Genomic DNA, 26,865 nt, shown 5'->3' on the forward strand with positions numbered 1-26,865 from the left:
AGAGTAAAAATTAAAATTAAATAAACAACTGTACATACACATGCAAAACAATAATATATACTATACAATATATAATATGATATGTAACACCTTAGACCTTTCTCAAAAATATTAACTCAAAATTGACCATAGATCTAAGTGTAAAATACAAAACTATAAAACTTCTAGGAGATCACACATGGCAAAATCTAGGTGACCTCGGATTTGGAGATGGTTTTTAGATCTGACTTCAAGAACACAATCCATGAAAGAAAGAAACAATTGATAGGTAGAACTTTACTGAAATGAAAAACTTCTGCTGAGAAGCCACTTCTAAGAAAATAAAAAGACAAGCCACAGACTGGGAGAAAATATACACAAAACATGTAACTGATTTTTTAAAAAATGCCCAAAATATACGAAGACCTATTAAACCTTGACCAGAAGAAAAGAACCTATTGAAAAAGAGCAATATATCTGAATAGACACCTCACCAAAGGAGATGAACAGATGATGAATAAGCATAAGAAAAGAGGCTTAATATCACATGTCCTTAGGGAAATGCAAATTAAAACAGCAGAGAGATTTCACTACATGACTATTAGTATGGCTTAAATTCTACCGGAAGAATTAAAACACTGACAACACCAAATGGTAGAGAGGATGTGGAGTCCTCATTCATGGCTGGTGGAAATGAAAAATGGTACAGCCATTTTGAAAGTCAGTTGGCAGTTTCTTAGCTAAACATGATCTTACCACAGGATCCAGCAAATGCTCCCCTAGTTCTTTACATAAATGGGTTAATAATTTATGCCACGTAAAAACCTAAACAAAAATGATTACAGAACTTTGATGAATAATCTCCAAAACTGAGCTCCAAACAAAGCAAGGTGTCCTTCAATAGGTGAATGACTAAGCAAAATGTGGTGAATTCAGAGGACGGAATACTCACGTGGCAATATGAAGAAATGAGCTGTCAAGCCATGAAAGGACCTTCAACACAGTGCTAAGTGGAAGAAGTCCATCTGAAAATTCTCCATACTGGGAAAGACAGCACAATGGAGATGACAAAAAAGCACAGTGGTTTCCAGGGGTTGCAGAGGGAGAAAAGAAGAGATGGAGACGGGATCAGTAGGGCAGCACAACTCTTCTCTACCACACACACTTGACAATGGTAGACACGTGACAATACCCAGAGGGTGGAACTCAGAGAATGTACAACACAGAGGGAATGCTAAGGTAAACTATAGACTTCAGTTCATCTAATGTACCCCTATTGTTTCTACAACTGTAACAAATGTGTCACACCAATGCAAGAGGTCACCAATAGGGAAACTGCGGGGCAGAAAGGGTGGTAATATGAGAACTCTGTACTTTCTGTTCAACCTTTTTTATGAGCTAAAACTTCTTGAGACCATAATTTTTAAAAAGTGAATGAATTTATATTTTCAGGTATTATGGCTTGGATATGTGGTGTCCCCCAAAAGCTCACATGTGAGACAATGCAAGAAGGTTCAGAGGAGAAATGATTGGGTTGTTGAGTGTCTTAACTTAATCAGTGAACTAATCCTGATGGGATTAACTGAGTGGTAACTGGAAGCAGGTGGGGAGTGGCTGCAGGAAGTGATTAGTTGGGGGTGTGGCTATGGGGTATATATTTTGTATCTGGAGAGTGGAGTCTCTCTCTCCGCTTCCTGATTACTATGATATGAGATGCTTCCCTCCACCACCCTCTCCTGTCATGTTGTTCAGTCTCACCTCGAACCCAGAGGAAAGGAACCAGCCTTCTATGGACTAAGACCTCTGAAACCAACCTTCTATGGACTAAGTAAGACCTCTGAAATTGTGAACCCTCAAGTAAACTCTTCCTTCTCTGTAGTTGTACTGGTCAGGTCATTTAGTCACAGCACTGAAAAAGCTGACAAAAACGTCAGGCAATTAAAATATTGGAAAATATTATAATACAAAATAGAAAACAAATTGCACTTGAATCTTAAACCAAGGCTACCTGGTCTCTAAAGACTTCCTTTTCCAGGCAATATCAGTAATAACAATGATGCTAGTTAGAGTTACTGTGCCTGTACAAAGTGCCAGGCACTGGGCTACAGATTTTAGACATTATCTAATTTCATTCTCTTATAGCATTACAATGTAGGTATCACTTTCCTCATTTTCCAAATAAGGAAGCAGGAACAGTCCCTAATTCTTGTAGCTAATATATGATAAGCAAGCACACTGACTCCATCATGCATGCTTCTCCACAGTTTTATTACTGAATTTTACTGACAAAGTAAAGATCCATAAAATTGCATGAACATCTCCCAAGGATTCCAAAACTGACTAGATCAAGTTGTTTGAAAAAAAAAAAAAGATAAAAATGGGTTTATCATCTTAATTATTTTTAAAAATCTACCTCAGACATGTATTCTTAGATGTAATTGCAAGAAATAGAAAGAATGGTTTATAATTTTCCAAAAGTACAATTCCTTATAAACAGATATCAAGGCTCTCCTGGTCCAGTTTGCTCCAATGCTCCTTCCAAGAGAAATAAGAGAGATCAGTTCAATGGTAGCAAGTAATTGGTATGTGAGCAAAGAGGCCAAACTGTGGACCTGGACACAAGGAGTGGGGAAACCAATTCATGGTCCAAGCTTTGGCACTCCTGTGATAGATCTGTCTCTTGAGACCTCAATTTGTTGACTCATACAGAGGCTGACAGAGAAAATCTTTAGGTGCCTGCTAGTTCTCAGATTCACGCATGTGGAACCTTGAAGATTATTAATTCTTATGACAGAGAGAAATAGTTTGAGCATGAGGCATGAAAAAATTATGATAGGGTGTGAAGTTTTATTTCAATACAGGCAAGACTGCTTTCATATGACATTCAACTGGGGATCTGAGGTTTTGCAGCAGGCTCCTTCCATGGACAAGTCTCAAGAGTAGCAAAACAATCGGATTAGTTAAATTGTGTTAGTATTAGGAAGATGAGCCCCATTTGGTATCTTTGGTGATTCTGGATAACTGCAGCCCTATGCAAAGCTGTAAAATAGGGAAAATCTGGCCTTTGGCTATACTGACAAAGGAACCTTCTCTCACCTATCATGCCCTCCCCTGCTGCCTATTCTCCTGCTTCCCCACTGTGGTAGGCATCCATCTCAAGATTGTTCCTTGAGTTCTCCATGCTACAAAATACTCATTTTTCCCCTTAAAAATGCAGCCCCATTGCAGCTCTTGGAGGATTTAGAAGAAAGGCAATCAGATTAAAATGAATGAGACTGCCCTATAAATGGCTGAAAGGAGCTTAACCCTTCCAGGGTCAGTATTTGCATGTAAAAAAAAAAAAATGTTAATATGCATAAACCTTTCAAAAGTGGAATTTAGATAAGAGGAAATTTTGTAGACTTAAGAGAAACATGATTAGGTTTTATGAAGAGAAAGGGCAGGATCCTAGTCATCATGCCTTTATTACCTAGCCCACCTTCATCTACCAAGACAAAAAAGTGAAACCCAAATCCTCCTGGAAGTCTGCTAATCCATACCCTGGCCATCCTGGGACTCCAGAGCTGGCATGCTTTTCAGGCTGACAATCTAAATTACCAACCTAAATGGTCAAGTCTATATTTTACATAAACCTTCACATTCCACACTAATAATCTAAGCATCCAAGAATGAAAGATATGCTTAGAGAAAATACCCAAGGCCTAACCAAACACACAGTACATGATTAACCTTTGTTGAATGGGTCAACAAACCATGCAAAGTTGAAATAATTTTTCTTATATTACCTCAACACAACAAGAAATATTTTATTTCATCCAAAACCTTTCTGGTATGGGGCAAAAATAACAACGTCATATAAAATATTTTTCAAAGTTATACTCTTCTAAAATATATACAACCAATTTTTTTACATTTCTTTAGGTATATCGCCTGGACACTGACAGTTTTTATATAGTCCTTAAATAAAAACATAACATCCTGAGAAAGTTACATGCACATGCATAGGCATGTGCACACACACAAACACACACACACATACAGGGTAAGTGCAAACAGATACTTCATTTGATTTTAATTTATTCAGACATTATTAACTACTGGACTATATTTTTCATTTTTCAGTATTTTGTTTCCCCAAGTGTGCACGTGTATTTTGACTATTTCAGGAGAATACATGGGAAAAATCATGTAAATGAAATGATCATTTTGTTTTTCTTTGAAGCTACTTCAAATTCAGAAACAGTGCACGTGAGAAGCATACTCTATCAATGATTACATCTAAAAAGCAAAGAAAACATAGTATCCTGCCAAAAAATAGTATAAAACTCTCAGATATGTTTAAAATATTAAATTTAAAAGAAACAAATTTAAAAGATTTTAAAGCATAGGAAAGTATAACATGAATTGATGATAACAAAATGAATTTTTAAAAAATCTTTAAGTCCATACTGATATTTGAAAAGAGGATAGGAAGAGGAAAAGTTAATGACATTCTAAAAGTTGGCAATATTGAATGTGCCTTTTTATAAAGTTTTGACTTTTGAACCATGTTAATGTTTTACATATTAAGAAAACTTTAAGAAATTAAAATTGAATTCAAAAAGAAATAAACCTAATTATATAACAAATAACCATATAGAAGAAAATAGAAAAATAATACAAGTAACTTTAGAACATAGCATATGACTTTATATCCTTAATAAAATAAATTCTAAGTACAAAAAGACCTGCAAAGATATCTTGAAATTAATGTTTGTTTTTGGTACTGGTGTTGGTATGGCAATACTGAAATTACAGAGGGGAGCTATTGTAGCCATAAGTGAATAAATATTAATGTTTCCATGATGGGATCAGGGTTGTCTCTACAGAAGGAGAGAAATACAATTACAGAATGTCAGGAGGAGAAAAGATCATGTTGGATTAGAATTAGAGGCATCAGCAAGAACTCATGATTGTGTATGTGCACACGTGTGTGTAATAATACCCCAGTAGTAATATCCCCTAGTTCCCAGATGTTGGTTTCTAAACATAATTCCCCACTAAAAGAAAACCAGAATTTATAGGAGAAATCAGTGGCCCCTGGTCTGGGACAGGGAAGATGCACCAAACCACCTTCTGTGCTGGGGAGGTAAAGAAGTGTTCAATAGCTGATTAAATACCTTGGTCTTGGAGGGACTCTTACTAGTCAAACATGAGAGAATTACACTATCAGAATAAATGATGACATAAAGAATTTTTTTTAGAATACTTGAGTCCACTCTGATATTTTAAAAAGGGAGAGGGAGAGGAAGTTAATGCACGACAATTAAAGACTATGGAAGGAGAAACAGAAAGTCATCGTTTTACAATCACCATAGTAATAACTGATTCTAGGAAGATGCCTCTGCAGATGCTAACATCACCAGGTGAGAGGCTATTAGGACACAAGATACTCAGAGCCTCATATTATCCCCCTGCAAATGATTACTAATGGCAAAGGGGAAAAGCTACCCTTACAATGTGAAAATCTGTCAGATCGCCTTTAGCTGGTGAACAAGTTTAAAATCACCAGCATTAGGACAATAAAATCATGAACCCTGTTAGGTTCACAATATCACCTATGGAGTATTCCTGCCAAATATATTTAACTGAAATATGATTGTGAGGGAAACATCAAATGTAACCAACTGAGAGATACTCTGCAGAGCAATGGGCTTCTCTTAAAAAATGTCACCATCCTAAGAAACAAGGAAGGCTTCAGGACTATTCCAATTTAGAGAAGACTAAAGAAATAGGACAATTTAAAAAATGAAGATGTGATCAAGACAATTAGAGAAATTTAAAAACAGACTGGATTAAAAAAAGCAAATCCTACCAGAACTGAACTAGGGACTTCCTGGTCTCCAGAACTGTGAGAAAACAAATGCCTGTTGTTATTTTGTTGTGTGATATTTTGTTATGACAGCACAAGTCAACTATGACAAGAGTAGTTTGATTTTTGATTTTGTTCTTGATCTTTAATTTGGACATCAGTCCTTCCTCAGCCATGTGCTTTGCAAACACTTCCATTCTATGATTTGCCTTTTCCTTTCTTGAGAGTGTTTTTGGATGAGCACACCCCCTTCATTTTACCATAGTACAATTTATAAATTTTACATTTTATGACTAGTTCTTTTTGGTTCTGTTTAGGAAATTTTACCTCCCCTAAGCTCATGAAGACATCCTCAAATATCAGCTTCTAGCATCTTGACTATTGCTTTTCATATTTTTGTTAATGTTCCTATTCAACGTGATACTTGGTATACAGCATGAAGTAAGGATAAAGTATCTTTTCCACAATGGTTAACCACCTGAAAAAATTTACTGAAAAGGTCTTCCTTTGACTACTGCAATTCAATGACACCTACATTATAAATCAGGTGACCACACACACACACACACACACACACACACACACAAAGGACTGGATCATAGATAAAATTATTGTATTGCTAAATGTCCTGCACATGATCAGATACACACCAAAGTATTTAAGGGTGAAATATCATGATGCCTGAAACTGACTTTAAAATGTTCTGTTAAAATAAAAGCCAAACGTGTACACAAAGAGAAAGGAAAGAACACAAAAGTGGCGAAGATAACACAAAAGGAGTTTACACAACTTTCGCCTTTATTTGTAATTGTTCAAAATAATTGGGTGGGAATGGCATGGGAAGCCTTGAGTTAAAGGGCCACCTCTGTCGGCTTTGGCCCTAGAACTCTAAACCACTAAGCTTGGTCCTGGATGTAAACACTGCATGAACTAAACACATGCATTCCAGTTCCTGTGGGTGCTAGTGGGTGGGGGTAGGAGAATCTTGGCAAGAGTCTTGGGAATGTGGCATTAGCTGGCACTTCTTTTCTGTGGCCTCCAAACCCCTGAGCTGTCTGGTCCTCTCGGTCCTCAGTGGCTGCCTCTCCTACCCTACTGTCACTTCTCATCCCCACTTTCCTTTTGCATTCCTCATAATTGCTAAGTTGTTCCTGCTTGGATTTTGTGTTCTCTGTGCCTTATGCTTGGGAATCTGTTTCCAAAGACTTTGTATCATGTGGGTCTTGAACAGGGGGTCCCCCCTTAGCAACTCCTTAGCTGATACCAGTTCTATAGCACATTCTCATCCCTACACACTGTCTCGGAGCTCCTTGTCTGCAGTTGATGCTGATGATAACGATGATGATATGACAATTGTAAAAATGCAACATAGGTGTACCCTCATCAAATTATTAAGGGTACAATACATTACTTTTGACTATCGGTGAATGGACAAAGATGTGGTGTGTTAAAAATAGAATACTATTCAGTCTTAAAAGAAGAGGAAATTCTGCCACATACAACAATATGAACGAGCCTTCAGGACATGATGCACATGAAAGAAGCCAGTCACAGTAAGACAAATACTGCATGATTCCACTTACATAGGGTATTCAAAATAGTCAAATTTATAAGGTTGCTCATCAGAGCACTCGCTCCATGGCCCAAGTCAGAAATGACTGTGTATATGCATTCATTTATCACTTGCTATTTGTTTTCCCAGAAAGGGACCCTGTCTCATCCACTGCTGTACCCCATGGCCTCAATCATTGACTAATGTAATCCACAAACACGAATTTAATGGACTAACAGTGTTAAAACACAGGCAAACTCTGTGTTTTAAATGTGGTATTGTATCCCCTGCATTAAATGTGGTATTGTATCCCCTGCATTATTTGCATTTAGAGCAATAAAACAAAAATGCAAAATAAGAGAATTGGAGTCAGCAGCCTCTCTCATATTTCTTTTAAAAGACTATTTTGAGATAACCGAATCAATGTTCTTGTGTTTTTAATGAAACAAGAGTAAATTTGCAAAATATCACAAATCACAGCAAACTGAACCTTCCTGTCCTTATAAGGATAACTGAATGAAGGGAGGTAACTGCTGCTTTTCTTGCCCCCAGCGCTCCAATCACCAGCAAGAGGGACGCACTTAAAAATCGGAGGTGGGAACCAATTCTGCCTTTCCAGTTCATTAAATCATATATCATTTTTACATGTGAGCCGCCAGGCTATAAATCATGTGAGACAGAATGAGAGCTAATTAAAGGGTCAGCTGAGCATATAATTTTGAATTCCTAGGAACCCAAAAACTGAGATTGACAATAAAATGTGATAAAACCCAGAATCATTTGCTAACTAATAAAGCAAGGATTTTCAAGCTGCCAACTTGCTAAGCCAACTTTTCATATTTAAAAGAATCTACATTGACTACAAGACTTACATGGTAATGCATTTCCAGCGTTTTTTTCTAGAGGACTTCATTAAAATGTACTTGGAATTTAGGTTTTTATTTTCTATTTTTGGTAAGGACGACAAGGTCAAAAGACATATCAGTGAATGGCGTTCTCAATTCACTTCTGAGGTAAGAAGTGTTATTGGTAACTGAGATGTATATCGCATCCTTCTCCCAAAATGCATTCAGGGAAAACAGGTGAGTGGAAAGAAATTCCACTTGTCAAGGGGGAGAACCGAAATGCAACCAGACCCAGATGGCCAAGGTCACTGAAGGAGCCGGTGACGGCTCTGAGACCAGAGCCTGACAAGACAGCTGACTCACGGCGGTTCGCCCTGCTCCAAATCCAGGCTTCATCTAAAAGGCATTTTGAGGGTATTTGAGTTTCCGCATTTTATATTTGCATTCCTCACCACCAAGAGCTCTCATATAGAGGAAAGAAAAAAAAAACACACTCACTATCTTATTTACACACAATAATAAATATCAAGACTATTTCTTTTGAAAGCTCTTTACAGTTATAAACCAAGGCTTGGGAACTAACACACTAAAAACAACACAGTCGGGTATAAATGCTAGGTGGTGATATTTAAAGGAAGAAACGTACTAACTTTCTGTCATTACTTTAATTCAATAACCAAAAAAGGATGGACTTTCAGAGTTGACATATTACAATTAGAATTTTATCAACTTTAAAACCACATCAGAATGACAGTTAAAAGAAAACAAAAATTTAAATGTAAAATATATCCCATTTATTACTTCTTTAAAAATGCAAATCTCTAATGTTTTCTACTCAAGTTCTGGTGTAGGTAGGAAAAAAAAAAAAAAACGAAACTTTCCTTTTGAAATATAGAGACGAACAAAGCGAGAATTATTGAGCTATCTACATCAAGGTTCTAGCGCTATGCCCATTTTTAAATGTTCTCTCCAAAGAAAATGATACACATTTTTCTCTGTGATCAAGTAACCGTGGGAGGCCTAAAGAAACCACAGTTTGAAAACCACACATTCAAAAGATTACCTGCATCTTTCCTAATCATATGTCCCAAGCATGAAGCACTGATTACAATGCTGGTACTTCAGTATGTACAAAACAAGAAAAACTGCACAGTAAATCCTGCTTATGTGGTGGATTTGTCTTTTTATCTCTCACCCTACAATCTTTTTGCACACAGAGCGCCTCCCTTCTAATCATATGGGAAGTGTGGTTATTATCCTCGGCTCTACCGTACCCCGATATCATCCTTGTAATACGTAAGGCTCCTTCCTCTTTTCCAACCCAAAGGAAATGCATATTACATCGCCACTTCCAAAACATGATTCCTCAGGAAAAGGAAAGCGCATGCTTCTGTGGGATGTAAAACTATACAGAGATAGATAAATATCTGTATGACTAGATCTACAAGCAAAAAATAGCTAATCAGAACATGGGAAGCTTCCCAGTATCTCTAGTCTGGTATATGTGAATTCTATTCAGGCTTCTGTGAAAAGGAGCCAGTTATCTGAAATTTTTTTCATGGCTGGTATCATGGAAGAGGAAATTAATTTATACAAACTACCTTTATCATTTTTGCTTAAAAATATGAACCAATAATAAATAGAGTGTAAGGTAAATATGGTTATTATATACAAATAAAAAGATATTTTGCTGCTCCTTGCAAGAACATGATCTTTTCAGCTTCAGTGCTATATATTCTATTCTAATTCAAAAAATACCAGATACTATAAAAGCAGTGTGAATGAAGAAAAATATCTAGAACTGGCATTCCTACTTGGGATTCTTTCTGAAGAATTACTCTCCTGAAGAAGATTCACAAAGGTGAGGAAAATCCATAAAAAGTGTTGAAAAAAAAATAACTATGGGTAAATGGCAGAAAGGTCAATAGAGGGAAGGGAGCAAGCGGTGGGGACAGGGAAGAGGAGGGAGAGCTACTGGGGTCTGAATGAGAACAAGATAGACTCCATGCTTGTATTATTATGTGAAAAAGGATTCTACTGTCATGTATTTCTAAAAAGAACCATATATATATATATATATATATATATATATATATATATATATATATTCATACATGACTCCAGAAGAAAACTATTTAGGTTGAGTTAGCTGATAGCCTCTTGCTTATTTATCCTTGAAAGTTTGTTTGGTTTTCCCTAAAGACCCGCTACAAAATCTACAGTCACTGAATCACTCAATGATTCTTGAGTCTGTACTTGCCAGTAACCTCCCAAGACACCTAACCCAGTGGATCTCACCAGAGAGAACTATGTGCAGATGGAGTCGCTTGGGCCACTTCAACCAACTCAGAGCTCTCTTCCATTAAATTTTATTAGATGATGAATTGGAAACTTTCACAGAAAATAAATACCATCTTTATTCAATGTTACCTTAAAATTTAATATTCCATTTTGTAGTTTTATGATATTTGAAATAAATATGAGGTAAAGCATAAAAATGGACATTTTGTTCAGTTCTTTATCACTTAAATCTTTACAATTTATAGATTCTCAAACATTTCAGTGTTTGAGATAGCCAGCTATGTCAGTTAGGGTCCCAATAGGAAAGAAACACATCTTTCAAACTGGGACAATGGGAAGAGGTTTATTTTTAAAGAATTCTCTACAATCATATGGTCAGAGTGGAATATAACAACAGAAGTACTGCAGGAACCAGGAGTTAGAGGTGTTTTTACCACCCCAGACCCAAGGGGAAGAGAGGAGAAGGCAGCTACCCAAACCCAGAGAGGAGGAAAGGAGTGTGGAAGGCCCATCGTGAGAGGAACAAGACCACCACAGGACACAGCCAGCCTGTGGCACCCTTCCAAGGAATGATCCAGGGAATAAACACTCTGATGGCTATCTCCTCCCTCCATCCCATTGTCTCCTGCCAATATTTCTCTTTAACCAAACCCAGCCTGAGATACCAGGGGAGTCCATAGAGGTCAGCTTCTCAGAGCACAGAACAGAGTGGGCAAAGGTAAGAGCCAATCTGGAAGGGCAAAGAGAAGACATCTGCATAGTCAAAGACCAGTCACACACTCCCATCTATGATATATTAATAAGGCTTACAGAATGCAGGCATTCACATAGAGCAGGAGCAGGTTCAAGAACCCCCAGCACAGCCTGCCTTGTCCCCCAGAGTCCCTAAAAGGCACAGAAGCACATAATCGCTAACAGTGCACAGTAAGATCTTGCTGAGTAAGAGCTGCTCATTTCTTGCCACATCAAGCTATATTCATATTTAGGACGATTTTGACAAGCATCTCTGAACACTCTGCAAAAAAGCCTGAATTGACTACGTGCAAAATCGAATCATCAAAGTTCTTTGATCAGAGCAATGTCAGAATTAAGTCTTTGTTTAGGAAAGATGTCTTTGGTGGTATTATGAAGTTGAGATTTAAAAAGGAAGTGGAAAAAAAGCTCTGAGACCATTTAGAAAGCCATTACAATAATCCAGAAGAGAGATAACCCCAGTATTGCCATCTTCAGGTTTATACTTTTTTAAATCCCTGGGGCCTAATGCCTTGTGATACAGAAGGAATGATACAAAATGTGTTCCTTCAGTTCTGAAGCTTCCATATTTTCCCACTGATTTCTCTTGCTTCCTTACCTACCACAGCCAATCATTCATCAAGTACTATTGAGTCTGACTTTCAATATCTCTAGAACTGACCCTCTTCTCTCTGCCAATGCGTTGATAAAGGACACATTTATCACACACACTACTATTTCCAAACTCTGCACCAACTGTTCTTGGGGATTCCATGAAAAAGGAAAGCTTTCTGGTCAAATACCTTTGGGAAGCCCTGGGCACACAATTTTAAAGAGTTTGCTTTTCTGAGCTTTGAAGAATGTTTATAAGACTTGTGAATTCCTACAGAGGAAGACCACAAGCAGCAGTTCCCTTTTATCATAGAAAATCTATTGACAGTGCTACACCTCAAGAAATAGATTGCAAAATGCTGATTTGAACAAGGTTTTCCTTGCATTTCTTTAAAACTTCATTCAGTCGCTGAGTTTTGCACATTTATTGCCCCGAGGAAAGGCATTACAGAGCATAGAGAGAAAAAGGTAATCAGTTCTTGCAGCCTGAGTTTCAAAAGTTAGGGGAAAAATAATTCTTGGGCAACAGACTTGGAAAAATATGATGATTAAGGACAAAGCTTCCTGCACTCAGACTAGACAAAAGCAAGAAAGGGGAAAACAGAAATGAAGTACTGAGTTTCAACACAAGAAGGCAACTAAGCAGAAGGCCCATGTCTCAACTCCCTTATCAGCCATGTGCTGGGCCTGATAGGAGGACAGGTAACCAGAAGCTCAGGGGGTTTGGCAGGACACCAGCACCTTCCCAGTAAGACAGAGGTCTGGAAAGAAAGCAAGACTTTGAAAATAAAATTGCTGAAATGTAATTCCATGGTTTTGTTGGGGTTTCTCAACCTTGGCCCCATTGACAGTTTGATCGGGATCATTGTGGGGGTGGAAGTGTGTGCTGGAGGATGTTTAGCAGCATCCCTGGCCTCCACACACCAGATGCCTATAACACATTCGTCATCCCTAGTTGTGACAACCAAAAAGATTCCTAGACATTGCCAAATGTCCCCTGGAGGCAGAATGCCTACTGAGAGCCACTGGTCCAGGTACAGCACCAGACAGCCTCAAAAAGTTTCTTCCTATCGTGGTGTAGGTAATAACTAGCTGACTGAATCATCCTGTAAAATCCAGAGGGATCTACATGGATGATGTCCTAGACCCGATGGGAAAAAACAAAACAAAATCTCAGTGGCAATGGATGTCCCAAGGAAAAATGGTCCACTCCCCAGAGATGTCTCCACACTACCATGACATTAGCCAAGAACCCAGGTCTGGAGCATGCTCGAAGCCAAGCTGCCCAGGTTCAAATCCTGGAAGTTATTCAACTTTCTGGGTTTCAGTTACTTCATATCTGTAAGATGTAGATAATGAGTGTACATACCATATAGGGTTGCTATGGTAATTAAATGAGTTAAAATTTGTGTCTGCTTTTTATGTAATTAAGTTTTAAATAAGTAGTGGTTTTTATTATGTATATAAACACCTCCTTGGAAAATTAAATCCAAATTAGAGAGACTGAGACCCTGAAAAATAATTAAATTTCTATCATCAAATCAAATGAGGTTCACAGTAGAAACTGAAATTGTAGAATAATAAAGTTATTCTTACAGACCAGTAGTATTCAGAAATTTCTCCTTACTACTTTACTCTCTTTGCATCCGGCCTAATATTCTCCTCCTCTGTCCCTCGAGGTATTTCATATTGCTATTGTGATCATCTTTTAAAATCTCCAATCTGATGAGATCATGGATTCCCTATTGTCCACAAACACACCTCAAGAACTCAAGGGTATGTGGGAGGGCACAGTCAGAAGAGTCTCTGGAGTACTTCTCACTGTAATCTATTTCAAATATTGGTTGTCTGTGCAAGATTTTATTTGAAAAATTGTGTTGTCCCCCCAAAACATTTGAGTCATTGGCCCACAGAGATTCCATCAGGTGGCAGTCAAGGCCACCCATGAGCAGTCCTTGCCTGTCCCTGTCCCTCCAGCTGCTCATCAACACAGACCCTGGCATCCAGATGAAGACAGACACCTGACATAGGGCACAAACTGTTAACTTTGTAGTTTGCACTGCAATTTGATCTGCTTGAAATACCCTTCTGTACCTTGTATAGATGGGAAGTCCTTAAAGGGATCTTTTGCTGGGAAATGTGCTCAGCTTTGTGTTTTTTTTTTAAAAAAAGTGGATGAACTGGAAGCCTCTCCAGACGTTGGTATTGAGTGGCTTGAATCATGTGCTGTAGAATTCTTCGCAAGGGTTAGGAACATGAAACCTCGAATCCTTCCACAGGACTGGGGTACTCCAAGGAGCAGACCACTGAATCCATTAACCTCAGGAAATCAGCCTCTCTTGTTCTTTCACATCATCCTACTTACTTTCCAAAAAGTGTCTGCTGCTGCTACACACTCCCAGGGCATAATTCACTCCAGGACCTCCTGAAACACTATTGCCTATCTTTCTTTGAGTGTGGGCAACTTCTGCTTTCTCTGTGACACAACTGTCCCCCAAGGCAAGAGGAGCACAGAGGGCCAGGCTACCTGCTGGGAAAGGGCCTAGTGTAAAAACACAACGTTATCACAGTAAACCACCCTTCCACCTGCCTGTGTGTCTCAATAAACCACAACGTCTTTCTTCACAGTTTTCTTGAATAAGTTGATTCATTTTGTAATCAGAAAAAAAAATTGTATAAAAAAGTCCAATTGGGACAAACATCTACATCAAAGTGCTATTATGCAAGTTAAATACTGTCTGAGTTACATATAGTACAGATATCTATTCTCTATCTATAGGGGTGTGTGTGTGTGTATTTATATATATATATATATATATATATAGAGAGAGAGAGAGAGAGAGAGAGAGAGAGAGAATCAATCTCCCATATAAATACCTATCAGGAAGGAGCACCTTGTCTAGTAACTGCCTTTCCCTTTTCTAAACCTTCAACATGGTTCATTCAGTGACAGAAAATACTGCTATTTCCTCAGAGGGTCACCATTCATTGTCTTCATTTGTGCATATGTCTGTATCCTTTCGGTTCAATGCCATAGCCCATCAGATCACCTCCTCCTCTGTCCCGTTTGGCAGCCAGTCTCAAGACTGCTGCTGGTTCTCCATCTGTCAAACTCAATCTACCATCCACAGAGAGGCAGAGCGAACTGAGTAAAGAACAGCGAGGGCAGGCTGGCTTCATCCTGGATATGATTCACTTTGAAAGGAGGAGAAGTCCTAAAAACCATGGAAAATTCCCTAGCAGGGACGCACTTCCTGGCTTTGCAAGAGCCTGGCTAGAGCTGAGCCTCCTGTCCCAGAAGGCAACAGCCCCACACTGTGAATGGCTTTTGCAGTATCTGTCCAGTTACAAGGACTCCTCTTAACCCTCAGCAAGAGGGGTGTCATCATTGTGAGAAAAATCTTTACAATAAGCCCAAATTCTTGTTATAGCAGAGTGGTCCAGAGACAATACCTGACACCAGCTGACCAATTAGATAGAACAGAATATGCCTGCAGAACCTCCTTGAAAATGGACACCAACTGAAACTGCTTCCTCCCTTGGCTAGTTAGGTGACCTCGAGAGGAATTTAACCTCTCTGGATGTATTTCTTCATCTTGGAAAAAAAAAAAAATAGGTTTGCACTAGATTATTTCCAAATTTCCTTTCCATTCTTACATTATGATTTTCACACCAAAAATGGGTTCCAGAGTCAGTGAATTCTATGTTCAAGGTCAAGTTCTGCCAGGAGCTATAATCTAATTATCTTGGCATCAGTTTTACCATCTGTAAAATGGGGATGATGATCACGCCTAACATCCTATTAAGTGATATAATCCACATTACGTGTTTAAAACACCACACCACACAAACATACCATGGCCCCTGGTTGCTACTTTTGTTACTTCTATATCAACCAGATTTGGAATTAAAGAAATAAAAAGAGAAAAAGGGAAGGAAACCAGGGTGCACATATCATAATTGTTCAGTCAAAAGAATGATTTGAATTAGATCAAACCACTTGACTCATCAATAGTATAAAAAGGTGGAGGGAAGGAGGACAATCAATATGACTCCCCAGGCGTGTAAAAATGTAAAGCAGGTTTAACTGTGGCCTGAGAAAAGAAGGCAACACTATCTCAAGCTCTGTCGCTCTCAGAACTTAAATAAAAATCTAATACAAAGGGTCCTCCAATAAACAGCAGTAGATAAAATCCTAACTCTCTCATCAGTGATATGGTCTTCAAACTATCGCACTTGAAGAACCATGTTCTGGACTTAGTTATGCCATTATTTGTCTCTGTTACCTTCTCTTGGTGACATCCATATATCTGGGATATTCTTCCCATCGTAAGTCAGGAACACAATGCTAACTACCCAACCTCCATACAAGAATGATCACCTTGGACCCAACAGACTATTTCAGTTCAGAAACTACCTCGAGATCCCTAAATTTACCAATGTTTGAAGATGTTCAGAAGCATAAACTAGGATGTCAATTATAAAATATGTTTCTCTCTACATGGTATACCCTGACAGCAAATTATTGACACAGATTTTCTTAAATATGAAGCCTTGTCCCAGTTCAATTACTTGATGAGTCATGTGACCTGATGGGGTACAATACAACAAGTTGAAGCAGAGTAAGTGAATATAAGACAGGTAATAAAAATAACAGCAATACACAGTGTGGTATAATACGATACCTGCCTCAAGAGATGGAAAATTTCAATAGTTGACAGGCTGAGGTTAGTGAAGGCAGTTTGAATCGGGGTACTCAGAATAAAAATGTTATTCTACCTGTAAATCTGACAGCAAGTGCCACTAAAATTGATGGGGACAGGGATCAATGATAAAGTCATCATCCAAGGGACATATCACATCTGCCTTTCACATAAAAGAACCATATGGATCACATACACCACATTTTTCAAGGCACATTTGTAAAGACTGCAGCTCTTGCTACATTTTCTGGGCTTGTATGTGCAAAGAAAGGAATGCGCACAAATGACACCTTCAGATGGCCACACAGGAAGTGAGAAGAGTTTCACTATTAGGAGGATCCTAGAGACCTCCTAAGGAATGCAACAACTAATACATCATCCACTATCCTGCATTTTCAACATGATATTAGGTGCCCTAGAATTCAAAATACGTTTAAAGTGATCCTGGATATTGCAGAGCAAAATTAGTGACTACTGTCTCTGTTCCATTTGATTATCTTGATGTTATCAAGAATCATAATATCATGTGGCTCACAAGACTTGTCCAAAACCAACTTGTTCTCTTGTAAGATAATGGAAGATAAAGTGAACCTGTCAGAGGTTTTCCCCTTAGACGACATTCTCTCCCATAATATCCTTGCATGTGATAGTAACCAAACACATACCTTAGTTGACCAAAGAAAACTATTCAGTGACTTCTATGTTCACATTTCAAAGTCAAATTCTTGGAAAACACTAGAATGGCTGTGTTCAGGATTTGGTACTAAAAGCCAACAGTCTGTGGTCTGACAGCCTTAGCATCTGAAGTCATTTCAGACGTAGAGGTATAAAATTTAATTTAAATTGCTCTAGTCACTCATATGTCTGATTAGGTATGTTGCTTGCTTTTCCTGCTATATTTGTATATTTTCAAATGGGAATTTGCTGATATAAGATGGTGATACTTGAAGGGAGTTTGCTAAGGAACTAAATTATGAAGTCATTAAATGAGACAAGCTCTCCATATCCTGCTTATCTACTGTGTGGTTCTAAATAATCTCTCCACCTGTGCAATGGGAAAAAGTAAACTCTGTTTTATTCCATATATAAAGTCCAGGAAGCCGACTTTGAGCATCTCAAGTAGACTTTCCCTACCCAGACTGACCTCTCTGTTAACCCAGAGGACCTAATCCTGTGCCAAAAACAAGAGACAAAGAAGAAAAGCCTTTGGTGGAGGTAGGAACCTCAACTAAATTACTGTACTCCTCAGACTTTAATGTGCAGATGAAACACCTGAAGTTTAAAGTGCAGACTCTGATTCAGTAGGTCTGAGAAGGGCCTGAGAGTCCACATTTCTAACACGCTTCCAAGAGATGCTGGTGCTGATGGTCCACAGAGCCATCTTGAGCAGCTGGAAGCCCAGACTCCTCAACAAGACACCAGCTCTTCTCTGCCACCTCTGAGCTGTATCACTTTAGACATATTATGTCACTTTCTCAGTGTTTTATTTCCTCCTCTAAATAATCAGGCAAGGAACAAAGGATCTTACTGAATTCTAGGAGTTAAAGAGGACATAAAAGAATAAAAGCATTCTGAAAAAGTTGAACAGGCTACTCAACTGACGGTCTTTAAAATTACTGACAGACACAAAGATAACTCTTCTCACAAAAAACAACAAACTGGATGCTGCTGCAGCCACCACCATTTGAAGTCTGTGGGTCCTCTGGCCCTCTGGCTCTCTGGTCAGGCCACAGCTGAGAACCTGGCCTTCTGCACAGTTATTTCTGAAAGCCCCTGGACTAGACCTTGTAGAGTGGCACAGTCCTCTTGACAACTCATCTTCCAAAGCCCCAGATTCCTTTAGCTTATTCCCAAGACAATGACCTACCAATCAAACGTGTAGCGAGGAAGAAAACAAATTTCCATGTCCATATAGTTCACAATGTATGGAATTTCCCCTTAAAATGTACCAGTTTCTACCTACTGGTATAAAAAAAGTGGGGGCCGATAGACATACATTGCCCAGTGCCACAGTAGTTAATTAAGGATGGAGATAAAACTGGAACCATGAATTTAATTCCCAGTTTAGGGTGATTGCCTCCACTGTACCTTGGAAGGAACTCTCCTCAACCCTTCTTTTTTTCCAAGTTCCTCACAGTTCTCTTCAGTCACTCCTGATTTTGTGGCAGCAGATGGTGGGGGTACCACTGGACCAATGTAGTGTTGACCCAGAGAAGATGGAGAAGCCACAGGAGCAAGGGGGAAGCATTCCTCCTGGATGAAGATGAAGGGGCTGGAAGAAAGAAGCAGTAGCCTTGGTCGTATGTCCCTCTCCTCTGTCCTCTCAAAGGAGCCTCAGGAAAGAATAGCTGAAGTACTCCTCAGACCTACATTCATACTCCAGAGATGGTGTTATTTTTTTTGCAATCCATTTAAAACTGGATATCTTTTTTTAAAAGTCTACTGCAACAAATAGGCCACCCTCTAACTAGAGTATGTGTCTGCCATATGATCATGAACAGCTTGGATCCAGGGTCCACAAAGTCACACAGCTCTAGAAGGAAGCCTGTGAGCAGTGCATGCCAAGAAGTGAGATCTGGACCAAGGAGGAGGTATAGCACATGACAGGAGCCAGCCTGGATGCAGACTGATGGGCTGTGAAAACGTGGTCACAGGAACCAAGCAAAGAATGAATTATGGAGTTCTGTGGAGAGAAATGGGCTCAGGGCAGATTTATTATGCTCCATTTCCACTGTGCTAGCAGGCTGCACAGTCTCAGAGGCACAGATTTACTCAGGACTGAAATTTTACATCCAGGGATGCTGTCTCAAATAATCTAATTTGGTGAGATGAGAAAATCATATCTCGTAAAACTGTCATCTCTTTCCAAAAGCCCATATAAAAGTTTATAGGCTGCTGGGGTGTCTAGCCATAGCATGAGCTTTGATTATAGGTGGAGACAATGGACTTAAAGATGAAATTATTTTAATAAGAAATGCTACTACTCGGTATGTGAAGTTTGTTCTTTACAACCCAAACTTCATAAATTTTTATAAGGTATCTATCTGTTTGTTGTCAGACTCAGGAGCTGCTGCGTCACCATCACTCTGTCAAAGCTTCTTCAAATATAGGAATCTTGATCTGGGTGTGATACATTATGTGATATTAAGATATACGACCCTGCACCCACGTCCAGCACCTCCTGAGTAACATTTATGCTTGCCTCTACGCAAAGGTTAAAGTAACTATCTCCCCAACCACTGTGCAATGGGTTCCCCTTTCAGTCACTGTGCATTAGGAACAGAATGCCTTGGAAGAAAGAGGGACCGTGGCTGCCCTCTGCTAATTCTAGATGGAAGAGAAATGATGCTCAAGAGCACAGTGATACCCATGCCAAGGAAACTCCTTCAGGACTTGTGTATAGATGCCTTTTAGGGGTTGAAGAAAAGAAAAGGAAAGAGAGAGAGGGGACTATTTCTAAATAATAGCAGCTACCACTTTCCAAGGGTTCATTATGTTTCTGGAATAGGATAAACACTGCATGTACATTATTTCATTTGCATTCCTGTGAGATATATAATATGCCCATTCTGTAAGAAAGGAATCTTCTGCTTAGGAATGTTTTAAGTTGCCCAGGGCCATACAGCAGGGACTCCATCTGGATGTGTCAGATCACAAAGAACAGTCTTTCCCAATGCCATCCCAAACAGAATTTCCAAGCATAACAATGCTTCTCTTGTCAGCATCATTCTGGCTTCTTGATCTTCCAAAAATTAATGCATAGGGGAAAAGGACTTTAGGAAACCTTTGAAAGGGAAAGAAATGATGAATCATAGAAGTGAATATTGAATGAGCAAGAACAGTGAACTAGCTCATCCTACCACCAGGGCTGCAGAAGGGGCGTCTTGGAAGCTACAGAGGAGGTAACTTTCCCTTCTCTAATGTTGGAGAGTTAGTTGGTCTCATCCTCCTCACTGTCTTTCCCTCTTCCCCTGAAACAGAATGGATGGATAGGTAATCAGGACTAGGACTGGGGAGGTAGGGTCGGAAGAGAAAGAATATTGTGGTATTTTTCTTTTTAGTTCCTTACCATGAGGGTTAAAGTCATACCAGGACGCTCTTGTGGGGGAAGGGTGAGATGGGAGGAGTACTCAAACATTCAGTCCACAAACATGAGCATTCACTATTTGCCAGACACTTGTATAGTCATGAAGTTAATAAATGAGTCAAGGAGTCTCTCTAGGGGTTTGCGGTCCAGTAAGGAGAGGCGATGCACACAGATCATGACAATCTAATAGACAAGTGCTCTAAGAGAAACAGAAAGAGTGGTGTGAGAACATGGAAAGCTTTCCAAGGAGTTTAGCTCAGGTGTGACAAGGCTGTGGCACAACTTGTGAGAAGTCACTGAAGCTGACTACAGAGCTTGGCCCTTGTGTGAAGAGCAGGAAACAATGGCAGAATTCTGGCTTAGAAAGGACACGCCAGTATTACCGCCCTTTGGCTGTTAAATGAGAAAATGTTATGGCACATAATAGGTGCTCAATAAGTGCAGGGTAGCCAGGTGTGATGGTGCATGCCTGTAATCCCAGCAGCTTGGGAGGCTGAGGCAGGAGAATCAAGAGTTCAAAGCCAGCCTCAGCAAAAAGCAAGGCACTAAGCAACTCAGTGAGACCCTGTCTCTAAATACAATATAAAATAGGGCTGGGGATGTGGCTCAGTGGTTGAGTGCCCCTGAGTTCAATCCCTGGCAACACCCCCCAAAAGTGTAGTACATGTAAAAGCAGGAAAAATGATAAAAATGTGGGAATAAAAAGGTAAAGTCATTGCTCTTGCATCTTCTAAAAAGTCTAAGAAGGCCTCTTTCCCTAACTTCTTTCTTACATACCCTCCTCCCCTGCCTATAGTCATTCTTTAAGTTACGTTTTAATTAATGTCAAAGGGACAGATTATAGTGATCAACCCTACCAAGGTTCCCTCAATGCAGGAATTCCTTCCATGTTGTGTTGGTGGCTGATCAGCCACTGCAGACTTCTGGCTACAAGCAAGAGACTCCATGGCAGTCATACTCTTACTGGACAGTTTGAATCATTAGAAAGTTCTTTCTCATGTTGAGTTGAAATCTGCCACTCTTTACTCCACCCACTGAATCTGGTCCTGCCTGCTGGAACTTCAGAAAAAGAAGCTACTTCCTAGTCCACATGTCACCCCTTTGATGTTGCAGAGAACAAGCATGTCATTTCAAAGCCCTCTTGTCTGACACAGATGATGAGATGCCTTGTCCTCTTGCTAATGGAGTTCAGGAAGTGGCAGCTACGAGCTGGGGGACATTCACTAAGATTCTGCTTTGTGTCTTTTGTCATGCTGGCCTACTTAGATGGCTTCAACCAATACTGAAATTCTGACCCTGTTGCATACTTTCTCATGGTCATAAGACTTACGAGAGACAAAGTGGGCTAGTTAGAAAAGCCCTTGGAGTAGTTTGACCTTCCCAACTAGTCACAGGCTCTGTAGACTATTAAAAATCCATCCTTTGCAGGGTCATCTCAAAGTACCGGCGTAATCAACCCTATGGAGCAGTTGGGATATTGCCCTTAACATTTTTTCCTTAATGTTAGGAAATAAACTTGCCTTGTCATCAGTACCTTCTCTCTTGAGATCTATACACTCCAATCCTGCTGTCTCCTATATGCATCATCCCCACACATTTAACTTGGTAGGTATATCATTTCCTGAACTGGCATAGCTTTCTGCCAAATACCCACTTTGGCCAATGTCCACTCCCTTCAGTTACCATCGAGCCTCTCCTTACAGTTGAGGGAGGAGGGTGACAGCTATGTGATCTGAGGCAGGGCTCAATCATAACATGACCCTACAATGAGGAGATGCTACACTGTCAACCTTTATGCCACCTGCCCCTCGATCGCGCCATGAGATTTCATAGATAACCAAGTGTTAGTTATAAAACAAAGCAAAACACTATTGCTGACTTTTAAAGTAATCAATGATTAGAGTTAGAGATCTTTACGACACAAAGCTTAATAATTCCTAATGCCAATGTTTGCTCATTACTTTATGCAGCAACATTAATAATTTTAGAATTTGTATTTAAAATGGGTCTAAGAGTGGTGATTACCAAGAATACAAGCAACAACAGGTGTTGGCGAGGATGTGGGGAAAAAGGTACACTCATACATTGCTGGTGGGGCTGGAAATTAGTGCAGCCACTCTGGAAAGCAGTGTGGAGATTCCTCAGAAAACTTGGAATGGAACCACCATTTGACCTAGCTATCCCACTCCTTGGCCTATACCCCAAGGACTTAAAATCAGCATACTACAGAGATACAGCCACATCAATGTTCATTGCTGCTCAATTCACCATAGCCAGATTGTGGAACCAACCTAGATGCCCTTCAATTGATGAATGGATAAAGAAACTGTGGTATAGACATGCAATGGAATATTACTCAGCCATAAAGAATGATAAAATTATGGCATGAGCAGACAAATGGATGAAATTGGAGAATATCATGCTAAGTGAGATGAGCCAATCTCAAAAAACCAAAGGACAAATGATCTCACTGATAAGTGGATGATGGGAGAAGGTTCAAGATGGCGGACTAGAGGGCGACTGCATTTCATGTTGCTCCAGGACTCAAGATTCAAAAGAGGAGATAGTGACTTGGGACCAACTCAAAGCCGCCGGGTGAGTTTCTCCCATAGGGGAGGCGTCCCGGATGGGGCAATAGCCCCGGAACACAAGAGAACTTTGTGAAGTAGAGTGACTCGGCGGGACGCCCCTCCCCCGGCGGAGTGATAAACACGGACAGCGAAGCGGAGCGAAAAATGGCGGATTGAAGTTTCCAGGACCGCGGGCAGATTCTCTAACCTAAGGAGACTCGTCTGCGAAAGGTGAGGCTCTCAAGCCCAGGAGGGAGGTCCGGGCCCCTGGGAACGTTGCCTGCGAAGGCTGCCCTGCCCAGGCGGCAAGACACACCTCCCCCGCTGGAGCAGTGAACTCAGAAAGCGGGGAACTTTGCAAAGGAGGTTGTGCGACACACCGCTTGGTTTTGAAGCGATCTGCCAGGGCTCCAGCGGCTGCCAGAGAAAGAGTGGGGCGGCGAGTTGTTTGGATCCAGCAACCGCCTGAGCAACAGGGAGGGGACTGCCCAGAGGAGGTGGAGAGACAAGCTGAGGGGCGAAGTGAAGGTTCCAGGACTTCGGGCAGCTTCTCTAAGAAGGGACAACCTAAGGAGACTCGTGTACGAAGGGTGAGGCTCCTAGGCCCAGGAGAGCTACAAAGAGACCAGCTGAGGGGTGGAGCGAAGGTTCCAGGACTGCGGGCAGCTTCTCTGAGGAGGGGCCACCTAAGGAGACTCGTCTGCAAAGGGCAGGGCTCCCAAGCCCAGGAGGTAGGTCCAGGCCCCTGGAAACGTTGCTTGGGAAGGCTGCCCTGCCCAGGCGGTAGTTGTGGACTGAGGGGAACCTCTAGGAGGGGAACAGACTAGCGAGACCTCCCCACCAGGTGGGTCTTCCCTGCCGAGTGAAAAGACGGTAAAACCAGAGACACAGGCCCAAACAGGCCTTGCCTCAGCCCGCAGTCTAGTTCCCCTTTGGATGACCATTGGTCAACAAGTAGAGGCACCTCTGCCCTCTAGCAGGGAATATACCCCACCTGAAGACCACCACCCCTAGAGAGGCAGCTACCTAGGGGAACACCGAAGTATCAACTTCCTCTAAGACTTCAGGCTACTGAAGGATAAGAGGGGATACACTAGCAATCTTCAGGGACATTATAAGTCAATAGAGGAAATCTGCAACATCTCTGCAGTCCACTGATACCTGAACAATATGAGAAAACAAGGGAAGAAAATGCCTCAAACAAATCTGGATGTTATATCAATAAAATCCAATGACAGCATGGCAGAAGAAATGTCAGAAAGGGAGTTCAGAATGTACATAATCAACATGATAAGGGAAGCAAACGATGAAATGAAAGAGCAAATGCAGGCATTGAATGAACGCACCAATAGACAGTTAAAAGAGCAAATACAGGAAGCAAAAGACCATTTCAATAAAGAGTTAGAGATATTGAAAAAAAACCAAACAGAAATCCTTGAAATGAAGGAAACAATAAACCAAATTAAGAACTCCATAGAAAGCACAACCAATAGGATAGAACACCTGGAAGACAGAACCTCAGATATTGAAGACAAAATATTTAACCTCGAAAACAAAGTCGAACAAACAGAGAAGATGGTAAGAAATCATGAACAGAATCTCCAAGAACTATGGGATATCATGAAAAGGCCAAATTTGAGAATTATTGGGATTGAGGAAGGCTTAGAGAAACAAACCAAAGGAATGAACAACCTATTCAATGAGATAATTTCAGAAAATTTCCCAAATCTGAAGAACGAAATGGAAAATCAAGTTCAAGAGGCTTACAGGACTCCAAATACACAAAATTACAACAGACCCACACCAAGGCACATTATAATGAAAATACCTAACATACAAAATAAAGACAGAATCTTAAAGGCTGTGAGAGAAAAGAACCAAATTACATTCAGGGGGAAGCCAATACGGATATCAGCAGATTTTTCAATCCAGACCCTAAAAGCTAGAAGGGCCTGGAATAACATTTTTCAAGCCCTAAAAGAAAATGGATGCCAACCAAGAATCTTATACCCAGCAAAACTTACCTTCAGATTTGACGACGAAATAAAATCCTTCCATGATAAACAAAAGCTAAAAGAATATACAAAAAGAAAGTCAGCATTACAGAACATTCTCAGCAAAATATTACATGAAGAAGATATGAAAAACAAAGAAGCAAATCAGCAAAGGGAGGAGATATCCTAAAGGAACTCTCAAATAAAGAGGAACCAAGTTGTGTCAAAAATAAGCAAATAAATGAATAAAATGAGTCAAATGACCGGGAATACAAATCATATCTCAATAATAACCCTGAATATTAACGGCCTGAATTCATCAATCAAAAGACATAGACTGGCAGATTGGATAAAAAAGAAAGATCCAACAATATGTTGCCTGCAAGAGACTCATTTCTTAGAAAGAGATACCCATAGACTAAAGGTGAAAGGATGGGAAAAAACTTACCATGCACATGGACCCAGCAAAAAAGCTGGGGTATCCATCCTCATTTCAGATAAAGTGGACTTCAAGCCAAAGTTAATCAGAAGGGATAAAGAAGAACATTTCATAATGCTTAAGGGAACCATAAATCAGCAAGACATAACAATCATAAATATCTATGCCCCAAACAGTGGCTCACCCATGTATGTCAAACAAATCCTTCTCAATCTCAGAAACCAAATAGACCACAATACAATAATACTAGGTGATTTTAACATGCCTCTCTCACCACTGGACAGATCTTCCAAACAAAAATTGAACAAAGAAACCATAGATCTCAATAACACAATCAATAATTTAGACTTAACAGACATTTATAGAATATACCATCCAACGAAGAGTGAATACACTTTCTTCTCAGCAGCACATGGATCCTTCTCTAAAATAGACCATATATTATGCCACAAAGCTAATGTTAGCAAATACAAGAAGATAGAGACACTTCCTTGTATTTTATCAGACCATAATGGATTGAAACTAGAAATAAATGAAAGAGCAAAAAACAGAAATTACTCCAACACCTGGAGATTAAACAATATGCTATTATATGAGGAATGGATAACAGAAGATATTAGGAAGGAAATTAAAAAATTCTTAGAGGTAAACGAGAACAAAGAAACATCGTATCAAAATCTCTGGGACACTATGAAAGCGGTACTTAGAGGAAGATTTATTTCATGGAGCGCATTTAATAAAAGAAGTAAAACTCAAAAAATAAATGACCTAACACTACAGCTCAAAGCCCTAGAAAAAGAAGAACAGACCAACACCAAAAGTAGGAGAAGACAGGAAATAGTTAAATTCAGAGCTGAAATCAACGAAATTGAAACGAAGGAAACAATACAAAAAATTGATAAAATAAATAGTTGGTTCTTTGAAAAAATAAACAAAATTGATAAACCTTTAGCCACACTAACAAAGAGAAGACGAGAGAAAACCCAAATCACCAAAATTCGGAATGAACAAGGAAATATCACAACAGACACGACTGAAATACAAAACATAATTAGAAGCTATTTTGAAAATCTATATTCCAACAAAATAAAAAATTTCGAAGATATCAACAAGTTTCTAGAGACCTATGAATTGCCTAAACTAAACGAGGAGGACATACACAATTTAAATAGACCAATTTCAAGTAATGAAATAGAAGAA

At 39.7% G+C, this 26,865-nt stretch overlaps 1 protein-coding gene across 5 annotated transcripts in view; it reads right to left on the reverse strand.

Moving 5' to 3' along the window:
* The window catches only part of Znf385b (zinc finger protein 385B), a 373,034-nt gene that overhangs the window by 333,079 nt on the left and 13,090 nt on the right, over window positions 1-26,865 (reverse strand). The window lies entirely within an intron of this gene.

The sequence above is a fragment of the Sciurus carolinensis genome, chromosome 3 (assembly GCF_902686445.1).
Source record: "Sciurus carolinensis chromosome 3, mSciCar1.2, whole genome shotgun sequence".
Classification (NCBI taxonomy): Eukaryota; Metazoa; Chordata; class Mammalia; order Rodentia; family Sciuridae; genus Sciurus; species Sciurus carolinensis.